At 35.2% G+C, this 27255-nt stretch overlaps 1 protein-coding gene across 1 annotated transcript in view; it reads left to right on the forward strand.

Moving 5' to 3' along the window:
- The window catches only part of TEX11 (testis expressed 11), a 360742-nt gene that overhangs the window by 288593 nt on the left and 44894 nt on the right, over positions 1 to 27255 (forward strand). The gene's annotated exons all lie outside the window — the stretch shown is intronic.

Here is a 27255-nt window from a genome sequence, read left to right on the forward strand (position 1 = left end):
TCTGGATAACCCAGTCTTTATTATTAGAAATTTGTGCCACTTCAGTACTTGACAACCAGTCAAATGATTCTTTGAGGACTAACTTTTCCCTACTGTATGTCTGTACTTTGAGTCTCTGACACACTGCTTGGAGTAAGGATATTTTTTACTTTGTTTTTTATGGAAGTATAGTATTGAGTATAAAAATAGTATCATTATTGTTCAATATGACATTATTGCCCTTAGGTCACTAGATTTCATGTCGAATTTAATCAAGCTCTAATTCTGAGTAAATGTAGGCTGTAAGAGCCTTCTAAACCATAATCATATCAGATACTTTTAGCATCTTTTTATGAAATAAAGTAGTAGTAAACCTTTTAAAGTTATATAGTAACTTGTTACTATTTCTTCATTAAAGATAGTATTGGTTTTAGGTTTAGACATTTTTTTTGTTTCGTCCATCTGTTTCTATTTTAGTTAGAATTTTTAAGAATCAATATTGAGGGATCCCTGGGTGGCACAGCGGTTTGGCACCTGCCTTTGGCCCAGGGCGCGATCCTGGAGACCCGGGATCGACTCCCACATCGGGCTCCCGGTGCATGGAGCCTGCTTCTCCCTCTGCCTGTGTTTCTGCCTCTCTCTCTCTCTCTCTGTGACTATCATAAATAAATAAATAAATTTTTAAAAAAAGATAAAAAAGAATCAATATTGAATTGAATTACATAGCTTTTCAGCTTCTGTAAAGATAACCATATGTTTTTTCTCTTTTGAAGTATTAATATATTGAATTAAAATAATAGATTTTCAAAATCAAGTCATTATTGTATTTCTAGAATAAACCCTATTTGATCATTGTATGTTATTACAAATGTTGATGTACTTGGTTTCCTAAAATTTAGAAATTATTGGTTTCTTATTTTCTTTTTGTGTATATGTGATATCTTTGATGGATTTTGGTGGTGAACTACAGGAATTATAAGGAAGAATATAAACAAAATTTAATTCACCTTTCTCAATCTATGATAGTCATTTAAAGGAATAAAAACAACAGAAAGGATAGAGAATACCTAAATAATGTTTATAGAAGATTTAATAGAAATATATGCTAGCCTGAAAATAGAAAACTCATCTTCTGTTTATGTGTCCATTGAACATTTAAAAAATTGATCACAAGGAAAACCTGAATAAATTCCAAGACATAGAAATAAGACAATGTTATCTGATCACAATGCAATAAAACAAGGAATTGATGGAATCAGAAAACAAACCCTTAATCACTTGAACATTTTAAAATACAGAAACTAAAAAATACCTAGAAAATGCTGGTCTTGAAAATACGTTAGAACAGATTCTAAAGTGCTGAAGCAGTTCTCAGAGCAAAATTCATAGCTTCAATGACTTTTATTTAAAAAGTATGTCAGAATGCTGTCCACTGAAAAGTCAATTTCTTCTTTCTAGGAACATAGCTGGACCACTTCTATGTCTGTATATTTCTATATCTGTATCTCTAGATGTCATTACAGAATTGAACATTAAAACAGTGAGATCTACTCTATGTGTATTAGAATTAATTAAAATCTAAAACACTGACACCAGCAAATGCTGGCAAGTATGTACAGCAACAGGAAACTTACTCATTGCTGGCAGGAATGCAAAATGGTATAGACACTTAGAAGACAGTTTGGTACTTTTTTACAAAATTCTTACTATAGGAATGCCCAAGTGGCTCAGCAGTTAAGCATCTGCCTTTGGCTCGGGACATGATCCCAGAGTCCCGGGATCAAGTCCCACATTGGGCTCCCTGCATAGAACCTGCTTGTCCCTCTGCCTATGTCTCTGCCTCTCTCTCTCTGTGACTCTCATGAATAAATAAATAAAATATTTTTTAAAAACTCTTACTATACATTCCAGTAACTGTGCTTCTTGGTATTTACACAAATAAATTGGAAACTTATATGCATGCAAAAACTTACACATGGATGTTTATAGAAGCTTTATTCATAATTGCCTAAACTTAGAATCAGCCAAGATACCCTTCAGTAGGTGAATGGATAAATAATAAATGTGCTATGTCCAAACAATGAAATATTAATCAAAGATAAGAAAAAATGAGCTATTAAGCCATGAAAATTCATGGAGGAATTTTTTACAAAATTTATTTATTTATTTATTTTAGAGATAGAGTAAGGGGAGGGGCAGAGGGAAGGAGAGAAAATCCTGAAGCAGACTCCCCTGCTGAGCATAGGACTCCCTGCTGAGCACAGAGCCCAATGTGGGGGTGTCTATCCCAGGACTGCGAGATCGTGACCTGAACCAAAATCAAGAGTCGGCCCCTTAACTGACTGAGCTCATTGAAATGCCCCATGGAGGAATCTTAAATGCATATTATTAAATGAAAGAAGCCAATCTGAAAAGGCTACATACTACACAATTGTGACTCTATGATATTCCAGTAAAGTCAAAACTATGGAGAAAATAAAAGGATCACTGGTTGACAGAGGTTAGTTGAGGAGGGAAGGATGAATAGATAGCATATAGGGAATTTTTAGGGCAGTGGAACTATTCTGTATGATATTACAGTGGTAGATAGATTTGTCATTATACCCATAAATGTACCCATAAATGGAAATATACATTTATGTATACCCATAAATGTAAATATGGGTTTTTGTCAACACCCATAAAATGTACAACATCAAGAGTGAACACTAATGTAACCATGGACTTTGGGTGAAAATGATGTGTCACTGTAGGTTCACTGATTGTAACAAATGTAGCACTATGGCAGGGGGTGTCAGTAGTGGGGGATGTTCTTTGTGGGGGTTGGTTGAGTATATGTGGGAACTCTCTGTACTCTCCACCCAAATTTGCTGTGAACCTAAAACTTATTTTTAAAAATACCTATTATTCAACATAGTATTGGAAGTCCTAGCCTCAGCAATCAGACAACAAAAAGACATTAAAGGCATTCAAATTGGCAAAGAAGAAGTCAAACTCTCCCTCTTCGCCGATGACATGATACTCTACATAGAAAACCCAAAAGCCTCCACCCCAAGATTGCTAGAACTCATACAGCAATTTGGTAGCGTGGCAGGACACAAAATCAATGCCCAGAAATCAATGGCATTTCTATACACTAACAATGAGACTGATGAAAGAGAAATTAAGGAGTCAATCCCTTTTACAATTGCACCCAAAAGCATAAGATACCTAGGAATAAACCTAACCAAAGAGGTAAAGGATCTCTACCCTAAAAACTACAGAACACTTCTGAAAGAAATTGAGGAAGACACAAAGAGATGGAAAAATATTCCATGCTCATGGATTGGCAGAATTAATATTGTGAAAATGTCAGTGTTACCCAGGGCAATTTACACATTTAATGCAATCCCTATCAAAATACCATGGACTTTCTTTAGAGAGTTAGAACAAATTATTTTAAGATTTGTGTGGAATCAGAAAAGACCCCGAATAGCCAGGGGAATTTTAAAAAAGAAAACCATAGCTGGGGGCATCACAATGCCAGATTTCAGATTGTACTACAAAGCTGTGGTCATCAAGACAGTGTGGTACTGGCACAAAAACAGACACATAGATCAATGGAACAGAATAGAGAACCCAGAAGTGGACCCTGAAGTTTATGGTCAACTAATATTCGATAAAGGAGGAAAGACTATCCATTGGAAGAAAGACAGTCTCTTCAATAAATGGTGCTGGGAACATTGGACATCCACATGCAGAAGAATGAAACTAGACCACTCTCTTGCACCATACACAAAGATAAACTCAAAATGGATGAAAGATCTAAATGTGAGACAAGATTCCATCAAAATCCTAGAGGAGAACACAGGCAACACCCTTTTTGAACTTGGCCACAGTAACTTCTTGCAAGATACATCCACGAAAGCAAAAGAAATAAAAGCAAAAATGAACTATTGGGACTTCATCAAGATAAGAAGCTTTTGCACAGCAAAGGATACAGTCCACAAAACTAAAAGACAAACTACAGAATGGGAGAAGATATTTGCAAATGACGTATCAGATAAAGGGCTAGTTTCCAAGATCTATAAAGAACTTATTAAACTCAACAGCAAAGAAACAAACAATCCAATCATGAAATGGGCAAAAGACATGAAGAGAAATCTCACAGAGGAAGACATAGACATGGCCAACATGCACATGAGAAAATGCTCTGCATCACTTGCCATCAGGGAAATACAAATCAAAACCACAATGAGATACCACCTCACACCAGTGAGAATGGGGAAAATTAACAAGGCAGGAAACCACAAATGTTGGAGAGGATGCGGAGAAAAGGGAACCCTCTTGCACTGTTGGTGGGAATGTGAACTGGTGCAGCCACTCTGGAAAACTGTGTGGAGGTTCCTCAAAGAGTTAAAAATAGACCTGCCCTACGACCCAGCAATTGCACTGTTAGGGATTTACCCCAAAGATTCAGACGCAATGAAACGCCGGGACACCTGCACCCCGATGTTTCTAGCAGCAATGTCCACAATAGCCAAACTGTGGAAGGAGCCTCGGTGTCCATCGAAAGATGAATGGATAAAGAAGATGTGGTCTATGTATACAATGGAATATTACTCAGCCATTAGAAACGACAAATACCCACCATTTGCTTCAACCTGGATGGAACTGGAGGGTATTATGCTGAGTGAAGTAAGTCAAGTCGGAGAAGGACAAACAGTGTATGTTCTCATTCATTTGGGGAATATGAATAATAGTGAAAGGGAATATAAGAGAAGGGAGAAGAAATGTGTGGGAAATATCAGAAAGGGAGACAGAACATAAAGACTCCTAACTCTGGGAAACGAACTAAGGGTGGTGGAAGGGGAGGAGGGCGGGGGGTGGGGGTGAATGGGTGACGGGCACTGTGGGGGACACTTGACGGGACGAGCACTGGGTGTTATTCTGTATGTTGGTAAATTGAACACCAATAAAAATTAATTTATTAAAAAAATAAAAAAATAAAAAAATACCTATTACCAAAAACAAGAGATAGAAGTGCTGAAAAGGATATGGAGAAAAGGGAATCCTGTGCACATTGATGGAAATGTATAATTGATGCAGTCACTATAGAACACAGTATGGAGGTTCCTCAAAAACTTAAAAATAGAATGATCTGAGGACACTTGAATGGCTCAGTCGGTTAAGCGTCTGCCTTTGGATCAGGTCATGATCCCAGGGTCCTGGGATAGAGCCCCACATCAGGCTCCCTGCTCCACAGGGAGCCTTCTTCTCCCTCTCCTTCTGCCTGCCACTTCCCCTGCTTGTGTGCTTTCTCAGTCAAATAAATAAAATCTTTAAAAAAATAAAAATAGAATGATCTAGAAATTTTCCTTCTGGATATATATCCAAAGGAAATGAAGTCACTAACTCAAAGAGATATCTGCACCCCTATATTCATTGCAGCACATTCACAGTTGGCAAGACACAAATAATCTAAGTGTCCATCAAAAGATCAATGGGTAAAGAAAATGTGATGTATGTCAATATGTATATACAGTGAAACATTCAGCCTTAAAAAAGATGGAAATGCTGCCATTTGTGATGACATGAATGAACCTAGAGGGCATTATGCTAAATGAAATAAGTCAGAGAACTGTTTTTGAACAATTGTTTTTATTTCGTTATTTCAATTTTCTTCCTTAGAGGCTTCATATGTTTGGATTTCCTTTGCCTGTCTTCCAAATGTGTCATTTTCTCTCTTTTTAGTTTTAATTTCCATTTTCATTTTTTTAAACACATGTCAAAGATTTTATTTAACTCATTAAAGGAACCACTGAGATGTTATAGGTGGTTCAAAGGAGAGTTAAAAGACACACACAGGCAATTAGGAAGTGAAATTTACAAGTATATGCAAAATTGAATTGTGTGTTTTGTTATCTTTTGCCATTCCAAAGCTAAGACACCAGAGCCAAGAACCCCTCTCTCTACCAGATTTCACCTGTAACATCTATAATTCAGAGGAAAGTCATCTTTTCTGAAGGGCCTGAAATTTACATAAGGTTCCCAGCCTCTTGAAAGTGAACTCCCTGCCTGGAAGCCTGTAAATCAGGTCCAGAATAATTCCCTGAGGGGACTTTGTAGGCATGTGCTCCATAAAGTTGAGGTAAAATCAACCTTATACCTTAAAATTATCTTATCATACCTGATTAAATGACTGTCATTCTCAAGTATGATACTTCATGTAAGGTCTTGGTTGCACAATCAATTTGTCCATTTATATCTTGGTTTTTAAAAAAGGCAACAGAATTGATTTTTAGGTTTAGGTTTTGATGCTCTTGTATATAGGATTAAATGGACTAGCAGATCATGAGTACATCCCCATCACCTATATAACCCATCACCTCACTATCCTCTCCTCTTGTAACCATCAGATTGTTCTCTATAATTGAGTCTGTTTCTTGCTTTATCTCTCTCTTGTTTTTTCCATTTTCTTGTTTGTTTTGTTTCTTAAATTCCACAAATGAGTGAAGTCATATGGTATTTGTCTTTCAACTGTTGTATAAAAACCTAGAGTATTCAAGCTTAAACCTGATCTACTGTCAAGTCTCTGTAACCATGATAAATAAGTGTAAAAACATATAAACTTTGTTTAAAAGATAAAAGAGGACAGATTCTTATACAACCAATGTAAATAACTATATTGCCGTGAAAGGTAAGGAGACTTCACAAACATTTCTGAATTCAGAAGGAGGGGTAAGATAGGGAAGAGGTAAATAAGAATCGCATTGCTTTAAAATATTTGAATTTAGTTTACAGAAACAGTGTCTACTAAATTGTTTTGAGTTATAAATAATTTATAAAGAAAAAGGATTTTTTCATATATTCAGAAAATAAAATATTAAAACAACATCAACAGTATTCCAAATACATAACCACAATAAAATTTCCCTCATCAATTTATTCAGTCCTATGTAATTGATGTTCTGCTGGATCTTGGGTCAGTAGTCTGCTTTTATAAAACTATACTTTTAGACTAGAAAAAAACCTGGAAATCCTCACTGAGTGCACTGGTCTGGTCTCAAAGTTGTCTATGCAATGTCAACTTATAAACCTGTAACCAAGAGTCTCTTCTGACTTGTTAACAGTTTGAAGTACTTGGTATATAGTCCTTTTCTGTGAGGCTCTTAGACCATCTTTGTTAAATACACAAACTCTTATAGCAGAGTCTTCAGGCAAACATTAGAGTAAAACAAAAACTGTCTGTACATTACAGAGATTTAATGGCTATGGTTAATTTAGTAAGGTAACCAATAATATCAGAATGGAAGGAAGGTAAAATTCTTTGTTGGAGTATAGCATATAACTTATGTCTTTTAAATTAAGAGTTTTTAACTGTGGGACGCCTGGGTAGCTCAGCAGTTGGGCACCTGCCTTCGGCTCAGTTCATGATCCCAGGATCCGAGATCGAGTCCTGCATCAGGCTCCCTGCGAGGAGCCTGCTTCTTCCTCTGCCTATGTCTCTGCTTCTCTCTGTGTCTCTCATGAATAAATAAATAAAATCCTAAAAAAAATAAAATAAAAAATAAAAAAATAAAAAATAAAAAAAATAAATAAAATCCTAAATCAATAAATAAAATTTATAAATATATATATAAATTAAATATATAAATATATAAAAAATAAAATATATTTAAATAAAATATATTTCATTTATATTTATTTCATTATATTTTAATTTGAATTATATATTTATTAAATTTATTTAAATATATGACATGTAAAATTATATATAATATATAATTTATTAAAATTATATTTTATTTACTAAATATATTTTAATATATTTATTTAGGTAAATTAAATATATTAAAATTAAATTAGTATGTATTATATATACATAAAATATAAAATTTATATTACAATTAAATTATATTTATATAAATTTATATAAATAAAACATAAAATTTGCTATTTTAGCCATTTTATGCATATTGTTCAGTGGCATTAGTTATATTCACAATATTGTGAAATCTACCTATTTCCAAAACTTCTCATCACCCCTAACAAACTCTGTACCTGTTAAGAAATAACTCTACATCCCCTTTCTCCCAGCCCCTGGTAATTTCTAATGGTACTGTCTCTAGGATTTTGCTTATTCTAGATATTTCATATAAGTGGAATCATAATATATTTGTCCTTTTGTAACTGGCTTATTTCACTTAGCATAGTGTTCTTAAAGTTCACCCATGTTTTGACAAATCAGCACTTGCATTCTTTTTTTATGACTGAAAGTATTCCATTATATGAATATACCACAATTTGTTTATCCATTCATCTGTTAGTGAACACTTGGGTTGTTTTCATCTTTTGGCTATTGTGAATAATGCTGGTGCACAAGTATCTGCTTGAGTCCCTGCTTTCAATGTTTTGTCTATATCTAGGAGTTGAATTGCTGGGTCATATGATAATATAATGTTTAACTTTTTGCAGAACTGCCAAACTGTTTTCCACAGCAGCCGCACCATCCTACATTCCCACAAGCACTGAATGAGAGTTCTAATTTCTTTACTTGCTAGCCACCACTTTCTATTATGTCTTTGGATTACATTCTATTGAGTATGAAATGGTGTCTTATTGTTATTTTATTTGCATTTGTCTAATGAGTAATGATGTGGAATGACTTTTCATGTGTTTATTGACCATTTATATATCTTATTTGGAAAATAAACACTTGTCTGTCACATCCTTTGCTCATTTAATCAAGTTGTTTATCTTTTTATCGTTGCATTGTATTAAACCTAAAAAAGAAAAACCTGAAGTCTTTTCTCCTCCTGTGTCTTTCTTTCCTGTGTGTCTTCTTTACTATCACAGAGACTACTTCACTTCTGACACTTCTGGTTATAAATGTGTTGAGGTCCGCCCCCACCCCCCCACAAGTAATTCTCTGTAACATCAGCTGAGTATCCTACAATTCAACTCAATTCTGACACAGTCTACCCAGAGATAGCCTTAGGTCCCACAGATTATGGGTATAGTCTCACAATACTGGCCCCCAAGCATTTCATACACCAGTCACAAGCCCAAGTTGTCACCTGGGTTTCTGACCAACCGGTTATACATTGGAGGTTCCAATAGCTCTCACCTTGGATTTGATTAGCACAAGTGATTTTTGCCTGTTGATCTTGTACCCTGCCACTTTCTTGCCCTTTTCTTTCTTGTGGATTCATTGGGATCTTCTGTACATATATGGGATCATGTCATCTGTGAACAGTGATAGTTTTGCTTCTTCCTTTCTAATGTGGATGCCTTTTATTTCTTTTGTTCTTCTTTTTTCTTTTCCTAATTTCCCTAATTAGAACATCCAATAGGGTGTTGAGTAGCTGCAGAGAAAGCAGGCATTCTTTTGTTGTTTCTAATCTTAATGAGAAAGCCTCAGTCTTTCACAATTGACTGTGATACCTGTAAGTTTTTTTTGTAAATGTTCTCTATTAGGCTAGTATATTCCCTTCTAGTCCTACTTTACAGCATAGTTCTTTTTCTTTATCATGAAAAGATTCTTTTCACAGATTCAATTTTTTTCCTATTCTGTTTCTTTATTATTTCTTTCTGGTAGATTTGGGTTTAGCTTGCTCTTCTTATTACTCAAGGTTTAAAGTTAGATTGTTGGGGATCCCTGGGTGGCTCAGCAGTTTAGCGCCTGCCTTTGGCCCAGGGCGCGATCCTGGAGTCCCAGGATTAAGTCCCAGGATCAAGTCCCAGGATCAAGTCCCAGGATCAAGTCCCAGGATCGAGTCTCACGCCGGGCTCCCAGTATGGAGCCTGCTTCTCCCTCCTCCTGTGTCTCTGCCTCTCTCTCTCTATGTCTATAATAAATAAATAAATCTTAAAAAAAATAAAATTAGATTGTTGTTTTAAAATCTTTATTATTTTAAATGTAGGTATTTATAGCTATAGATTTCCCTCTGAATACTGCCTTCCCACATCCCATAAGTTTTGGTATGTTGTGTCTTTGTTTTCATTCATTTCTACATATTTTATAATTTCTCTTGTGATTTTTTTCCTTTGACCCATTGATTATTTAAGAGTATGTTGTTTAATTTCCACATATTTATGAATTTTCCACTTTCTGTTATAAATTTCTAGCTTTATTCTTTTGTGGTAAGAGAATATACTTTATGCGATTTCAGTCTTATTAAATTTATTGAGAAAAAATAAATTTATTGAGACTTGTTTTGTAGCCACCTACATGTTCTATACTGGAGAATATTCCATGAGCACTTGAGAAGAAAGTAATTTGTGCTGTTGTTGGGTGGAGTATTTTCTATATGCTTGTTAGGCCTAGTTGGTTTATATTGTTGTTCACATCCTCTATTTCCTTGTTGATGCTCTATCTTGATATTATGTCCATTTCTGAAAAAAAATATGAGTTATAATTAGTGTTTCTCTTGAAGTTTTACTCTCAACATAGTCAATAATCTTCAGGAACTTCTCATAAGGTATACAATTTCTGAAAATTTTATGTTAATAATTTTTTACTTCTAAAAATTGAATATAAGGAAAGCTAAGCATTTCTTCGGATTTTGCAACTCTTGTCATACAATTCTTAAACAATAGTAACCCATCAAATGAACCTAATTCTCACATTTCTGTCTTTATGGAGAGAAAGAACAATTTTTGCTTTTTTCCAGGGTCTCTTTTAGAAACCTCAAAGATAGGGTTTTTTTTTAAAGATTTTATTTATTTATTCATGAGAGACACACACACAGAGAGAGGCAGAGACACAGGCAGAGGAAGAAGCAGGCTCCATGCAGGGAGTCCGACGTGAAACTCAGATCCCAGGTCTCCAGGATCAGGCCCTGGGCTGAAAGCGGCGCTAAACCGCTGAGCCACCCGGGCTGCCCTCAAAGATAGTTTTAAGTTTAAAAGATATCCTAAAAACTTTATTTTTTTATAACAGGGATATGACTTTTTGGAAGGCAAAATCAAGAGTTGTTAGAGACAATTTAGGTACTTGATTAAGGTAAGATCATGGATGCCTCAGAAACACTTTATTACCTATCTAAGCAAAATGACATCAAAACATTTTTAAAAGAATCATAGGAGGTAACAGTTTTAAAGAACTTTAGCTCTTTGGTAAATGAGGAAACTTTGTTCTTTGTTTGCCATTAAATGGTCAAGAATAAAGACATAATAAAGAACATAAAGATCAGAAAATTATTCTGGTAAAACAAAATCTGCTATCTAGGCAGATTACACAGAAAATAAAAAATAACCTTTCTTATTACAAGTGAAGGCATTAATCAGTAAACCAAGCAAGCCCATCAAAATCAAGATAATTTTGCTACATTTTAAATACATTACAGGGCTTTATCTCAGACTCACATTTAAGCCAGGTCAAACAAAATTTACTTTCCAAATCAGTCCTTCATTATATGTTCTTTTATATTCTGAAACAAACTGACAATCTTTTTGGTGATCTGCCAGGTCAAAACTATTTTCTTAATACTAAGATATGTTGTTTTCCAGAGTCTGTGTGACATGTGATACTGTAATAGATCGAATACAGAAGTATATATGAGAATCTAGCTATTTCTACTAAGTCAGATTAAGGAACTTTTCAAAAATTTTCAACAATCTTCTCATTGATTTTGAAATATAATTTTTTTATTTTTTATTTCTTTAAAAGATTTTATTTATTTATTCCTGAGAGACACACACACACAGAGAGGCATAGGCAGAGGGAGAAGCAGGCTCCATGCAGGGAGCCCAATGTAGAACTCCGTCCCCGGACTGCAGGATCACACCCTGAGCCAAAGGCAGATGCTCAACCACTGAGCAACCCAGGCATCCCGAAGTATAATTTTTTTAAAGATTGACATTAGCATTCAATTTTTGTCTTAAATAAGTTCAGTCAATAAATATATATATATATATTTAAATTTTCTGTTCTGATTTCTCATATGGCAGTTATTGATAGATATAATCTGCATATGAAAAATCTCTTTTGGAGGAAGCACCTGGGTGTCTCAGTTAAGAATCTGCCTTCAGCTCAGGTCATGATCTTGGGGTTCTGGAATGGAGCCATGCTAGCCATGGTGGGCTCCCTGTTCAGTGGGGAGTTTGCTTCTACCTCTCACTCTGCCCCTACCCCAAGCCCCTGCAGGAGTGTGCTTGCACACACACACACTCTTTCTCCCTCTCAAATAAAGTCTTTTTTTGAAAAAAAACTTCACAAAACTGGAACGCCTGGGTGGCTCAGCAGTTGAGCGTTTGCCTTCAGCTCAGGGCATGATCCCAGAGTCTCAGGATGGAGTCCTGCATCAGGCTCCCTGCAGGGAGCCTGCTTCTCCCTCTGCCTATGTCTCTGCCTCTCTCTCTCTCCCTCTCTCATGAATAAATAAATAAAATCTTAAAAAAAATTTTCACAAAATCTCTTTGAAAGTTCTTATTTTTTTCAGAGCACAAAGAGGTCCTAAAAACAGAAGTATGAGAACCATTGCTTTAGGAATAAGCTACATTTTCCTTTAAAAACAAAAACATATATCCATTTGTTACTATTGCTCATAATATAATGTTAACCACTTTTAATTGTAACTTTTAACCAAAATCATTTTTATTTCAAAAATAAAATGTGGAGGGTTGCAGTTGAGAACCATCTCTTACTCATAAGCATTATAGCAAATTAGCAGAATTCATGAGCACACATAGCATAGCTTTCTGTGGTCATGATGAAGTTTTGGAATATAGTTGAGGTCCGGAGCCGATGGCCAAGAAAGAATTATTGAGACATCTTTGGTGCAAAATGGTGGTTTTATTAAAGCACTAGGACAGGACCCGTGGGAGGAAGAGCTGCTGCCCCAGGCCTGTGAGGAGTGCCTGATTATATATCTGGGAGTTGGGAGGAGTTTGAGGATAGCATACTCTTTAAGGAATTTTGGAAGCAAGATTTCCAGGACCTCGAGGGCCTAGCTATTGTTGGGAAAAGGTCACTTATTACCATCTAATAAAACCTGAGTCATGAGACCCTTCAGATGTATATCAGTGAGCCATGTGCTTGGAGGATGATTGCCAACCGTATCATGGGGGTTTAGAGATAAAGGGAAATTTCTAAAGGAATTTTTAGATGTTAAAGTAGACTTACAAGATCCTGGGGATCGGGCTAAGATTTATTAGCCTTTTGCCCTTAGCAAAGCATGAACATTGAGGCAGTTGAGTCTGTAGAGAAATGTCCCTTTGCCTGTGTCAAGGACTTGTCAATATGCTGACCCAAGCTCATGCCTTGCCCTCAGCTAGCCCTGTGTTCCCCCATCAGCCACACCCATTCTTTTAAAAAGTAAAAATGAATACATTCAGTAACATGACCCAAAGATATCAATCACCTCTCTATAGCATAAAAGTAAGAAGCAATAGTATAAAACTTAAATCTATGCTTTGTAATCAATATTTAAGTATTTGATTTTACTTAGAATTTATCTTTTTATCCAGTAATTATTTATTAATTGACTCAATTTAATAGTAGTCTAGTATTTTAAGTTAACTAAATGTCTTAGAAATTATCTTAAATCTGGGGCAGCCCGGGTGGCTCAGTGGTTTAGCGCCACTTTCAGTCTAATGCTTGATCCTGGAGACCCAGGATCGAGTCCCACATTGGGCTCCCTGCATGGAGCCTGCTTCTCCCTCTGCCTCTTTCTCTCTCGTGAATGAATGAATGAATGAATGAATACATAAAATTTTCTTAAATCTAACCTACTACAGCACATAGTTACAGCTGAAACTAAGTTTGTCAGAACAATGATTCTGTTTCAGTTTCAGTTTGAATTGAATACATTTTACATTTTTTACAATGTTAAATGTTATATATAAGAACTGTATAACATTTAATCAGTAAACCTGTATACATTTAGGAAAAATAGACCCAAGTAAAATTAAATGTGTGCTTGTTTTATACTTTATACAAATAAACCACAAAAAAACCTAGCTTTTTCTTTTAAATCAAAATTAAGCTAATCTCACTTGCCAAATTTTACCTTAACTTTGGAATCTTAAAATATTTCTGAGTTGGCAGATTTTTTTATAAGAATACTTCTATGGCACCTGGATGGCTCAGTGGTTGAAGCCCAAGTCCTGGGATTAAGTCCTAAATCAGGCTCCCCGCAGGAAGTCTGCTTCTCCCTCTGCCTATGTCTCTGCCTCTCTGTCTCTCATGAATAAATAAAATCTAAAAAAAATACTCCTGGTTTAGCACATTTAAAATATTGTAAGTTTAACTTCATTTTTGTGAGAATTTTAAGAATATTTGTATACAAGTGCTTACTTATGTGTGTAAACCAGAACAGAGCTCCTTTAGCATAGAAGACTTTTTATAATCTAATTTGTAGAGACCAGCCAGAGATGGGAAAACATTTCACATTCACGTGATGTGAGGTCAAGGCTTTTCTCCATTATTGACACATAGACATAGAGAACTTATGGATTCAGAACTACAGCTTCAGCTACAGGTCAAGAGTAAACACAGAAACTCACCAGTCCAGATATCAGAGTGCTGTTCTCCCTCCCAGCAAGCATGAAATAATTGTTTAATTTGAGCTCAAAATGGGTAAAAAGAATAACAAAAAGGAATAACAAATTAAATTGTCTGTTGTTCCTTACCCAGAGATGTAATCCATTATTACATTTACTTAACAAATTTTCAGACCATTGCTGGAACCAGGGTGGGGAATGACTTATTGGCTGTATACAAACCAGAAACAACATAAACTTGACAGAAAAGGAAAATATATTCATCAAAGTTTTGTTGGCACTTGAAATTCAATCGAGGAACCAAGAGAAGATGAATTCAAGCAGTCCATGACTTTTACTTTACAGCAACACAATTTACCCAGTTTTGTATCCATTAGGCGTTTTGGTCAATGATTTTTTTAAAGATACAACCATGACTCTTGTATGAATATGAAATGAACATGTGCTTAAGATTTTATTTAACTCATTAATTGATAAGCCTGAAGACTTTAGAACCAATTTCAATTTTCATTTCATTTTGTTTTTCTCTTGTTTTCTTTCTTTTTTTTAAGATTTTATTTATTTATTCATGAGAGACACAGAGAGAGAGAGGCAGAGACACAAGCAGCAGGAGAAGCAGGCTCCATACAGGGAGCCTGACATGGGACTCGATTCTGGGTCTCCAGGATCAGGCCCTGGGCTGAAGGTGGCACTAAACACCTGAGCCACCTGGGCTGCCCTTTCTCTTGTTTTCTATGTCCTATTTATCCAGCAATGTCTCTTTTCCTTCTTTCAATTTTACCTTTATTTCTGTGATGGTTTTATTTTTTATCCTTTCCTTTTTTAATTTCTAAAATGGCCAATATTTCATTTTCTTTTATCTATTGGCCATTCTTGAGCTCTTAAATCCCTGCCTTATATTCTGACTTTATAGACATGATTCCTTAATTAATATTTTGAAATTCAGGCTGACATATTTGATTATGATTTTATTCTGCTTTATAACAATAGGTCTCTAGTAAGAATTCTCCACCTACCATTCTTTTTTCCTATTCCTCTCATTTCATTTTCAAGTAGCATCTTATACTGTTATTTCTTACATCTTTTTAAAAGTTTTATTCTGTTGTGGTAAGAACAGTTAACATGAGATCTGTCTTCTTAACAAAGTATTAAGTGTACAAATATAGTATTGTTTACTATAGGTACTGTGTTGTACAGCAGATCTCTATAATGTATTCATCTTGTTTAGCTCTAAGTTCTTATGCCCCAGCTCCTAGCAACCACCATTCCACTCTTTGATTCTATGAATTTGACTCTTTTAGCTATCTCGTATAAGTATTTGTCCTCTGACTGGCTTATTTTACTTAATGTAATGTCCTCAAGGTTCATCCATGCTGTCACATATTGAACATATTGAAGAATTTTCTTCCTTTTTAAGGCTAAATAGTATTCTGTTACATGTACATACCACATTTTCTTTATTCATCCCTCAATGGATATTTACATTGTTGTCATATCTTGGCTATCTCTTCAAGATTCTGACATGAATTATTTCAGATAAATACCAGAAGTGAGATTGCTAGATCATATAGTAGTTCTATTTTTAATTTTTTGAGGAACCTCTATTGTTTTCTATAATGGCACCATTTTTAATTCCAACTAACAATGTACAAGGGTCCAATTTCTCCACATCATCACTTATTTTTTAAAAAAAATATGTAATAGTCTTCCTGACAAGTGTGCATGATATCTCATTGTGGTTTTTCCTTTTTAGATTTTGAGTAATCTCTATACCCAATATGAAATCTCAAGCCCAAGATCAAGAGTCACATGTTCTACTAATTGAGCCAGCCAGGCATCCCTTGTTGTGGTTTTGATTTGCATTTATGTGATGATTAGTGATGTTGAACATCTTTTCATATACCTGTTGGCCATTTGTATATCTTCTTTGGGGAAATATCTATTCATGTCTTTAGCTCATTTTTAAATTGGGTTATTAGTTTTTGCTATTGAGTTGTGGTAACTTATCCTTAATTAAGGTACTTTTTACAACTATTTGCAAGAGATTCATGTGGAAAGGAGACCAGGGGCATGATTCAGGCTTGTAGAAATTAATACTTAGGATGATCTGGGGTTGTTGTGCACATTATTTTTTTTATAGTCTCTACATTTTCCCAGCCAGTGGATATAGGCAGCTATAGCTCTCGTAATACGGAGATTCTTCTCCACTGTTTCACTGACCAGCTGTGCACTCTTCAACCCTTTATCTTCTCCCTTTCACAACGAGACCAAATCCAGACATGTTCCCTCCACTAGCCTATAAATTCTGTTTTTGTTGTTGTTGGTAAAAGAAGTGTACCTTGGAGTGTGCCCCTCACTTTGGAGTGTTATACTTTTGCTGGCCTTTGCTGATACTCAGTTTTTATCTTTAAAACATAAGTATGGGGGATCCCTGGGGGGCTCAGCAGTTAAGCACCTGGCTTCGGCCCAGGGCATGATCCCAGAGACACGGAATCGAGTCCTGCATCGGACTCCCTGCATGGAGCCTGATTCTCCCTCCGCCTGTGTCTCTGCCTCTCTCTCTCTCATGAATAAATAAATAAAATCTTAAAAAAATAAGTGTGTATGCATATTTATGTGCACATATAATATGTGCACTATATGCACTATAAGCTCCATGAGGAAATATAATCTGTTTTTGCTTATCTTTGTGTATCCAATACCTAGCACATTCATGATATTTGTTCGTTCATGAATGAACAGAAGAACATATGTATTACACACATACACACATATAAGAATGCATATATCATATATAAAGTATTATAAGACACATTAAACTCAACTTTTGCTACTGCTATCTCTTAGGATAGGATTTAGTGAGTTTGGGAGATTTACTTTTTATTTTACTCCTATTGTTTTTCTTTTTCAATGAATATGTAGTACTTTAATAAAAAAATATATACATGACATGATACTCTATACAGAAAACCTGAAAGTCTCCACCAAAAACTCCTAGAACTGATACACAAATTCAGTAAAATAGCAGAATGCAAAATCAATGTACAAAAATCTGTTGCATTTTTATACACCAATAATGAAACAGCAGAAAGAGAAATTAAGGAATCAGTCCTGTTTACAGTTGCATCAAAAGCAATAAGATACCTAGGAAACAACCTAACCAAAGAGATGAAGACCTATACTCTGAAAACTATAAAACATTGATGAAAAAAATTGAAGATTACATGAAAAAATGTAAATACATTCCATGCTTATGAATTAGAAGAACAAATATTGTTAAAATGTCTGTATTACCAAAGCAGTGTACACATTTAATGCATTTCCTATCAAAATAACACCAGCTAGAAAAAAAACTATTTTAAAATTTGTATGGAGCCATAAAAGACCCTGAATAGGGAAAGGAACCTTGAAAAAGAAAAGCAAAGCTGGAGGCATCACAAATTCTAGACTTTAAGTTATATTACAAAGCTGTAATGATCAGGACAGTGGTGGTATTGGCACAAAAATAGACACATAGGTTAATGGAACAGAATAGAAAACCCAGAAATGAGTCCACAACTATATGGTTAGTTCATCTTCGACAAAGCAGGAAAGAATATCCAACAGAAAGAAGATGGTGTCTTCAACAAATGCTATTGGGAAAACTGAACAGCAACACGGAAAAGAATGAAAATGGACCACTTTCTTATACCATACACAAAAATAAATTCAAAACGGATTAAAGACCTAAATGTGAGGCCTGAAACTATAAAAATCTTAGAAGGGAACCCAGGCAGTAACCTCTTTGACATCAGCCATGGCAACTTCTTTCTAGATATGTCTCCTGAGGCAAGGAAACAAAAAAATAATAATAAACTGTTGGGACTTCATCAAAATAAAAAGCTTCTGTAGAGCAAAGATAACAGTCAACAAAACTAAAAAAGCAACCCACAGAATGGGATAAGATATTTGCAAATGACATACCCAATAAAGGGTTAGTATCCAAAATATATAAAGAACTTGTAAACCTCAATACCTGAAAAACAAATAATACAATGTAAAAATGAGCAGAGACATTTTTCACTTTTTTTAAGAAAGAGAGCATGCACACATGAGCAGCATGGGTGGAGGCGCAGAAGGAGAGGGAGAGAGAATAGTAAGCAAGCTCCATGCCCAGAATGGAGCCCAACGTGGGTCTCCATCTCATGACCCTAAGATCATCATCTGAGCCAACATTAAGAATTGGGTGCTTATGGGATGCCTGGGTGGCTCAGTGGTTGAGCGTCTGCCTTCAGCTCAGGCAGGATCCCGGAGTTCTGGGATCGAGTCCCACATCAGGCTCCCTGCATGGAGCCTGCTTCTCCTCCCTCTGCCTATGTCTCTGCCTCTTTCTGTGTCCCTTGTGAATAAATAAATAAAATCTTTAAAAAAAAAAGAATTGGGTGCTTAATGACTGAGCCACCAAAGTGCTTCTGAAGAGACATTTTTCCAAAGGAGACATACAGATGGCCACAGACCATGAAAAGATGCTCAATATCATTCATCATCAGGGAAATACAAATCAAAACTACAATGAGATACCACCTTATACCTGTCGGAATGGCTAAAATCAACAACATAAGAAACAACAGGTATTGGTGAGGATGTGGAGAAAGAGGAACCCACTTAACACTGTTGGTAGGAATTCAAACTGGTGCAGCCACTCTGGAAAACAATATAGAGGTTCCTCAGACAGTTAAAAAATGGAACTACCCTGGGACCCACAATTGCACTACTAGGTATTTACCCAAAGAATACAAACATACAAATTCAAGGGGATACATGCACCCCAATGTTTATAGCAATCTTATCTACAATAGCCAAATTATGGAAACAGCCCTAGTATCCATTGACTGATGAATAGATAAAGAAGTAGTGTGTATATCTATTTATATATAATTATATAAAATATAATTATATTAAATATTATTACATATATAATATGTCATCATAAAATATATTTATATATATACATAAAAGGAATTCATGAATGAAATCTTGCCATTTACAACGGTGTGGATGGAACTAGATAGTATTATCCTAAGTGAAATAATTTAATCAAAGAAAGACAAATAACATATGATTTCACTCATATGTGGAATTTAAAAAACAAAACAAATAAGCATAGGGAAAAAGAGAGAGAGGCAAACCAAGAAACAGACTCTTAACTATAGAGAACAAACTGATGATTGCCAGAGGGGAGATGGATGGGGGAATGGGTTAAATAGGTGTTAGGGATTAAGGAGTGCACTTGTGCTAAGCACTGGGTATTGTATTGAAATGTTGAATCACTATACTGTACACCTGCAAGTAATATTACAAGGTATGTTAACTAACTGGACTTTAAATTAAAAAAAATCTTTAAATAAATGATATAGGATCTCAGTATTTAAAAAAAAACACATCTTGTTACCTTTGAGGTTTACATATGTGGTATTGATATTTATGCTCAACCTGTTGATTGAGATTAAACTTTGATTAAGATTAACTTTAAGATTAAACTGGAAGGTAGGGGCAGAAATTATTGGGAAGTTGTTTCAGATCATTCTGTTTATTGATGTAATTCCCAAGTTTAAACATAAGATGTTTATTTTAAAAAGAATGGGATAGGGAGAAAATACATTTAGATAAAATGAATTTGACTTGTTAGAAGTTTATATTTCTTAATACTGGGTATTTCTAATGAAATAATGCCTAAAAATATGAGCCCAGCTTGTGAGTAATGTAAATAAATAATTAAGCTACCAACTGTAAACAGACAAAGTAAGGGAAAGTGCAAAGCTGGTAAAACATAAGCTTCTGAAGCAAAATTGGAAAATGCCAACCTTTTAAAAATCTATTCCAAATCAAAGTTAATTAAGAACTATATAAACAGTGATTGAAATCTTAATACTATGGGAATTAGCTTTTATAAAAGGATTATCCCTGACATGCCATGATATTAGTGACCTAAGGAAAGCAGCTTATTCCATTCATTTTATAAAGTCTTTATTAAATGCCAAGTACTACTCAGCATTGTGGAGACATAGGAAAATGTGTTGTTGTCTCTGTTCTTAAGAAATTTGCAGTTAAGAAAGGAGGTAAGAAACATTATTCATTACATATACACAGAGCAAAATGAAAAAACTTTGGTAATAGACATATAAAGTGTATAGGACCACAGAAAGAAATGATCCGCTCTAAAAGGTAATATTTAAGCTTACTCTTGGAAAAAATGAGTGGGAAATATCAGAAAGGGAGACAGAACATGAGAGACTCCTAACTCTGGGAAACGAATAAGGGGTGGTGGAAAGGGAGGTGGGCGGGGGGTGGGGGTGACTGGATGACAGGCACTGAAGGGGGCACCTAATGGGATCAGCACTGGATGTTATGCTCTATGTTGGCAAATTGAACTCCAATGGAAAAAAATAAAATAAAATAAACTTACTCTTGAAGAATTATTAGGATTTAATAGTTAGAAAAGGAAGTAGAAGGTATTAAAAGCTGTAGGAACTAAACAAACAAAAGCCAGGTGTATAAGGGAACATTGTAAGTTTTGGAGTTTTTATTCAGGATTTATATAGTGAGAGGTGAAGCTGAGAGTAGTGTGATTCATGGTGTGCCCTTTCCAAACAATAAATCAGGCCAGCAGTATTTTCTTAGTCCAAGCTACCTCATCTCTCATCTGGACCACTGTAATAGTTTCCCAGCTATCCTCTCTGCTCCCACTTTTGCTTCCTATGTAAATCCAGCAGCCACGTAGCAGTCAGGGTATTTATAAGTCAGATCATGTCAGTCCTATTTATTTTGTGCTTCCTATTTATTTGAACTTAAAATAAAATTCAAAGTCATTTCCGTGATCTACAGGCCATGAATTATCTGGCCCTTGGTTACCTCTCTTTCCTCATCTCCCATCATTCTGCCTCTCAGCTCACTATACTCTAGTCCTACTGTATCAATAATACTTAGTATTTTCCTACCTCTGGGCCTTTGTATTTGCCATTCCTTTTTCATAGAACATTCTTTTCCTGGATATTCATATGGCTTGCTCCCCCACAACTTCTGCTCAAGTGTTATTCCCTACCTTTGATCTTTCCTGACCGCACTCTTTCTAAAATAGCAATGTCCATTAGTACCTCCATAACCTATATATATTTTTTACAAACACTCATCTCTACTTGATATTATAATAGATATTGTTTCTCTCCCCAACTAGAATCTAAATTCCACGTAGGCAGAAAAGTTGTCATATTCATTCTTTATTTCTACCTCCTAAAACTACCTGGTACATACTAGGGTTTAATAAATATGTACTGAATAAAATACTGCTATGGCACCAGAAATTCTATCATTAGAGAGTCATTCATTTGAGTATTAGAGTGTTTGGTATTTGAGAGCCTTCTATGCAAGAGTCATTGAGAAAGCTCACAATTTAAGTCATTATCAGTTTGTAGTTTGGGAGAGGAACATTTAGAAAAAAAATACCTTAATAAAGATTCAACTTGGGATATAGGTATAGGACAGAGAAGGACAGGTTAGGTGCCCAGGAAAAGAAAAACAAGATGTAAGAGGAAGTAGGGATTATACCAAAGATGACTGCTTATGATTATAAGACACTTCAAATCTTTCTAACACAAGGAAGGTTACAGGTTTCTTAATCAGTCTTTCCGGCTCCTTTTTACGGTCTCCAATGAAGAACTTAACTTATAAATGTTGCTAAGAATATCCTTGCAATTATACTCTACATAAAATGTCATCAAATGTTAAGGCTAGAAGTAATCTTAGTCGTTAGATTTCTTAAAGCTATTTGTTTTATAATATGAGTAAATCTTTTATTTCAAAATCATGAAGATGGAGAAAAGCCTTTAGTTATTTTTTGAGTCATTGCAAATTTCACTTACCACAAGTGCTATAATTTTGACCTAGTATAAAGTATTCGTCAAATGTCATCATTGAATGTCTTCATGGCAGAGTAAACCTCCTGAGAGCTTTAGAACAAAACCCAGTATGAATCCTCTACCAACAGAAAGGCAGATCAGCTGACAGGATGGGGATCATCTATGCTTTATATATTTATATATTATGATCTCCTCAACCCAGACCTGGAAGGATCATTTTAAATTATCCAAATGCAGTAGATAAAAGATATCATTTATCAAAGCTCATGTTGCAGTTATCTGTTTACTTACACCAAAACTAGGATTAAATGATTATTCCTTCATCAGGCATTCTTTGCTTCGTCCCTCCATTGGCTTAATAATTAGCAGTCAGTCATGGCTTGCTTTTGGCTCATAGAATAGTTCCTAGTGGATAAGAAATTCTCAGAGATAATAGTTTTGTGATTAGCCAAGAGAAAAAGCAATTGGAGCTGATACTCAGGCACATTAAACAAATCCATTGAGTGGATTTTCTAGTGTACATTTTGGGTCAGGTCTTAGGCTACAGAAATAGAAGAACCTGAATTTAAGAGTATTTCTCCAAAGGAAATTAAACAATCATCTGGAGATACCCAAGTATCTAAAACAATCATCTGGAGATACCCAAGTATCTAAAAAATCATCTGGAGATACCCAAGGTCCTAAAAAATCTTCAATTTTGGCAGCATTCTATTTGAATTATGCCTCATAGGCAACATAAGTTTACCCTGGTAATACAAAAGAAAGCCCTAATGGCAGTGAGTAGGGATTTTTATTACAGAGCTATGAAGTCACTAAAGAAATGGGGATGCCTGGGTGGCTCAGAAGTTGAGTGTCTGCCTTTGGCCCAGGGCATGATCCTGCAGTCCCGGGATCGAGTCCCATATCGGGCTCCCTGCATGGAGCTTGCTTCTCCCTGTGCCTATATCTCTGCGCCTCTCTCTCTCTCATGAATAAATAAATAAAATATTTTTAAAAATGAAAGAAAGAAAGAAATGTAGCATGGGTCATAAGTTCAGGAGACACGTTTGTTATGGTTCCCAGATATTTATGGTGACCTATACTATTCCTTCTCCCAAATGCCTGACCTAATTAGAAATGTCATTCAATAGACATTTTTCCAAAGAAGACATACAGATGGCCTATAGACACAAGAAAAGATGATCAACATCACTCATCATCAGAGAAATACAAATCAAAACCACAATGAGATACTATGTCACACCTGTCAGAATGGTAAAATTAACAACACAGGAAACAACAGATGTTGATGAGGATGCAGAGAAAGGGGAACCCTCTTACACTCTTGGTGAGAAAGCAAACTGCAGACACTCTGGAAGGTCCTCAAAAAGTGAAAAATAGAGCTGCCCTATGATCCAGCAATTGCACTACTAGGTATTTACCCAAAGAATACAAAAATACAGATTTGAAGAGGTACATGCATCCTGATGTTTGTAGCAGCATTATCAACAGTAGACAAACTACTGAAGAGCCCAAATATCTATTGACTGATGAATGGATAAAGAAGATGTGGTGTGTATATGCAATGGAATATTAATCAGCCATCAAAAAGAATGAACTCTTCCTATTTGCAAAGATGTGGATGGAGCTAGAATATATTATGCTAAGTGAAATAAGTCAGTCAGAACAAGACAAATACCATATGATATCACACATATGTGGAATTTAAGAAACAAAACAAATGAACATACAGAAGGGGGAAAAAAGAGAGAAGAGGGGAGGGAAACAAACCATACCACGACTCTTAATGATAGAGGAAAAACGAAGGGTTGATGGAGGGAGGTGAGTGGGGGATGGGCTAGACAGGGGATGGATATTTTTTTTTTTAATTTTTTTTTTTATTTATTTACGATAGTCACACAGAGACAGAGCTAGAGAGAGAGGCAGAGACATAGGCAGAGGGAGAAGCAGGCTCCATGCACCAGGAGCCCGACGTGGGATTCGATCCCGGGTCTCCAGGATCGCGCCCTGGGCCAAAGGCAGGCGCCAAACCGCTGCGCCACCCAGGGATCCCGGGGATGGATATTAAGAAGGACACGTGTTATGATGAGCACTGGGTGTTCTGTTAAGTGATGAATCACTGAATTCTACTTCTGAAATTAGTATTACACTGTATGTTAACTAGACTTTAAAAATTTGAAAAGAAAAGGAATGTCATTTAAGTCTCCTTGTACCTGACATATTTTTTTTGTACATTACAGTTTTCTTTTATGAAAACACAGATGTGAATCTGGAAAATTTTCCATACAATTATCTTGGCACAATGACTCCTGATCACAGTAAAGTGTGTATAATAGCTCACCTACAGACATTTATTATTGATTTCTAGAAGGTTTCCCAAACTGTAAACTTCATTTCATTCCTGATATGTATATAAAACAATACACCTATTAACTATAGAAAACACATTCTTTCCAGGTGCTCTTGTAACATTTACCAAAATAGATTATACGCTAGATCAAAAGTAAGTCTCAACAAATTTCAAAGGATTGCATCTCAGAAAGTATATTCTCCTCTTTTAAAGATGTTATTTATTTATTCATGAGAGACACAGAGAGGGAGGCAGAGATGTAGGCAGAGGTAGAAGCAGGCTCCTTGCAGGGAGCCAGATGCAGGACTAAATCCCAGACCAAGATCATGCCCTGAGCAGAAGGCAGGCACTCAACCGCTGAGCCACCCAGGTGTCCCAGAAAGTATATTCTCTGAACAAAGTAAATGAGAAGTCAGCAACAGAAAGATGATTAGAAAACTCCCACTGTTGAAAATCTAGAAGAAACACTTCCACATAACCCATCAGTTGAAGAAGAAATCAAACAAAATTATGGAATTATTGAACTTAACATAAATGAAAAAATATGACATCAAAACTTGTGATATACTACTAAAATAAGGGGAAATAACTTTAAATGTATATACTAGAAAAGATGAAGAATTGAAAATCAATTATCTTAACTTCTGGCTCAAATATAGAGAAATAACAGCAAATGAAACCCAAGGAAGGTAGAAGGAAAAATATAACCAAGAAAAGAGAGGAAAACAAATAGCACACATGCAAGAGAAAATCAAAAGCCAAAAGTTGATTCTTTGGATGGATTACTACAATTGAATGCCAAGCTAGATGGACCAATAAATAAAAAGAAAGGACACAAATTATTAATATCAGTAATTCAAAAGTAGACATTACTACAAATCTTTCTGAAGATCTAAATTTAATCTAAAAATACAAAAGAACACTTTGGATAACTCTATCCCAATAAATTTGGCAATCTTGACAAAATTGACAAGTTATTTAAAAAGTACACCTATGACAATTGGCCCAAGGAGAATCTGAATAGTCCTATTTAGAATATTTTAATAGTGCTATACCTGTTAAAGAAATTTATTTATTTATTTTAAAGATTTTATTTATTTTTTTTTAGATTTTATTTTTTTATACATGAGAGACACAGAGAGAAAGGCAGAGACACAGGCAGAGGGAGAAGGCTCCATGCAGGGAGCCCAATGTGGGACTCAATACTGGGACTCCATCCCGGGACTCCAGGATCACACCCCAGGCCAAAGACAGGCACTAAACTGTTGAGCCACCCAGGGATCCCCCCTGTTAAAGAATTTAATCTTAAATACCTTCTCACAAAGAAAATGGCTTCACTGTTATGAATTCTTCAAATACATAAGAAAGAAATAATAGCAACCCTGTAAAAACATCTCTTATAGAAAATAGAAAAAAAGGTAATGCATTGATTTTATGAGACCAGCATGATTCTGATGACAAAATGTGACAAAGACATTTCAAGCAAAAGAAAAATATATAGGTCAAAATATTCAATGATAGATGCAAAAATCCTAAAATTTTAGAATACTGAATCTAATAATATATAAAAAGAATAATATATCATTATCAAGTAGGGTTTAACCCAATAATCCAACATTTAAAAAACATACCCAAAATGGTTTGTTATATCTCAGTTTTATTTTAAAGTTTTAAAAATAAATGAATTTGGGGGTGTCTAGGTGGCATAGTAAGTTCCCAACTACTGGGTTTGGCTCAGGTCATGATCTCAGAGTCGTGAGTTTGAGCCCTGCATTAGGCTCCAAGCTTAGTGTGGAGTCTGCCTGAGACTGCCTCCTTCTCCCTCAGCAGCCCTCTCTAAAAAATGAATAAATCTAAAAAAATAAAAAATAAAATAAAATGAATAAATCTTTCAAGAATGAATTTGCTATGGTTGCTGGGTACAGGTCAACATACAAAAATTAATTGTATTTCTGTGTACTAGCAAGAAATAACTGGAATAATGAACTTCTAAAATACCATTTTTAACAGCATCAAAACCCATCAGATATTTAATAATCTAGTGAAAGATGCAGAAGACTTCTACAATGAAAACTATAAAACAGTGAAACATTGCTGAGAGTAAAAATTCAAAGTCCTAAATAAATGAGAATATATACCATATTCATGGACTAGAAGACTCAATTTTGTTAAAACACCAATTTTCCCAATTTGACCTATAGTCTCAAGACAGTCCCAATCAAAATCTCAGCTGATTTATTTGTGAGGGTTGACAGGATGATATTAAAATTTCTATAAAGATGAAAGGACAATTTTTAAAAAGATGAGTAGAGTCTGAGAACATACACAACAGAATAGAGTCCAAAATAGTATCCAGGAAGACTCAAGACTCACACATAATTTTATTTATGAGAAAGGTGCCAGTGCTTTTCAGTGGTGAAAGAAATTTTTTAATAATAAATGGTGTGGGAACAATTAAGCACCATGGGAAAAAATAAACCTTGATCCTCCTCCCACCAAACAGAAACATTGATTTGAGATGGATCATAGTGAAAGGTACAACAA

This window comes from Nyctereutes procyonoides, unplaced genomic scaffold (assembly GCF_905146905.1).
Source record: "Nyctereutes procyonoides isolate TBG_1078 unplaced genomic scaffold, NYPRO_anot_genome, whole genome shotgun sequence".
Lineage (NCBI taxonomy): Eukaryota > Metazoa > Chordata > Mammalia > Carnivora > Canidae > Nyctereutes > Nyctereutes procyonoides.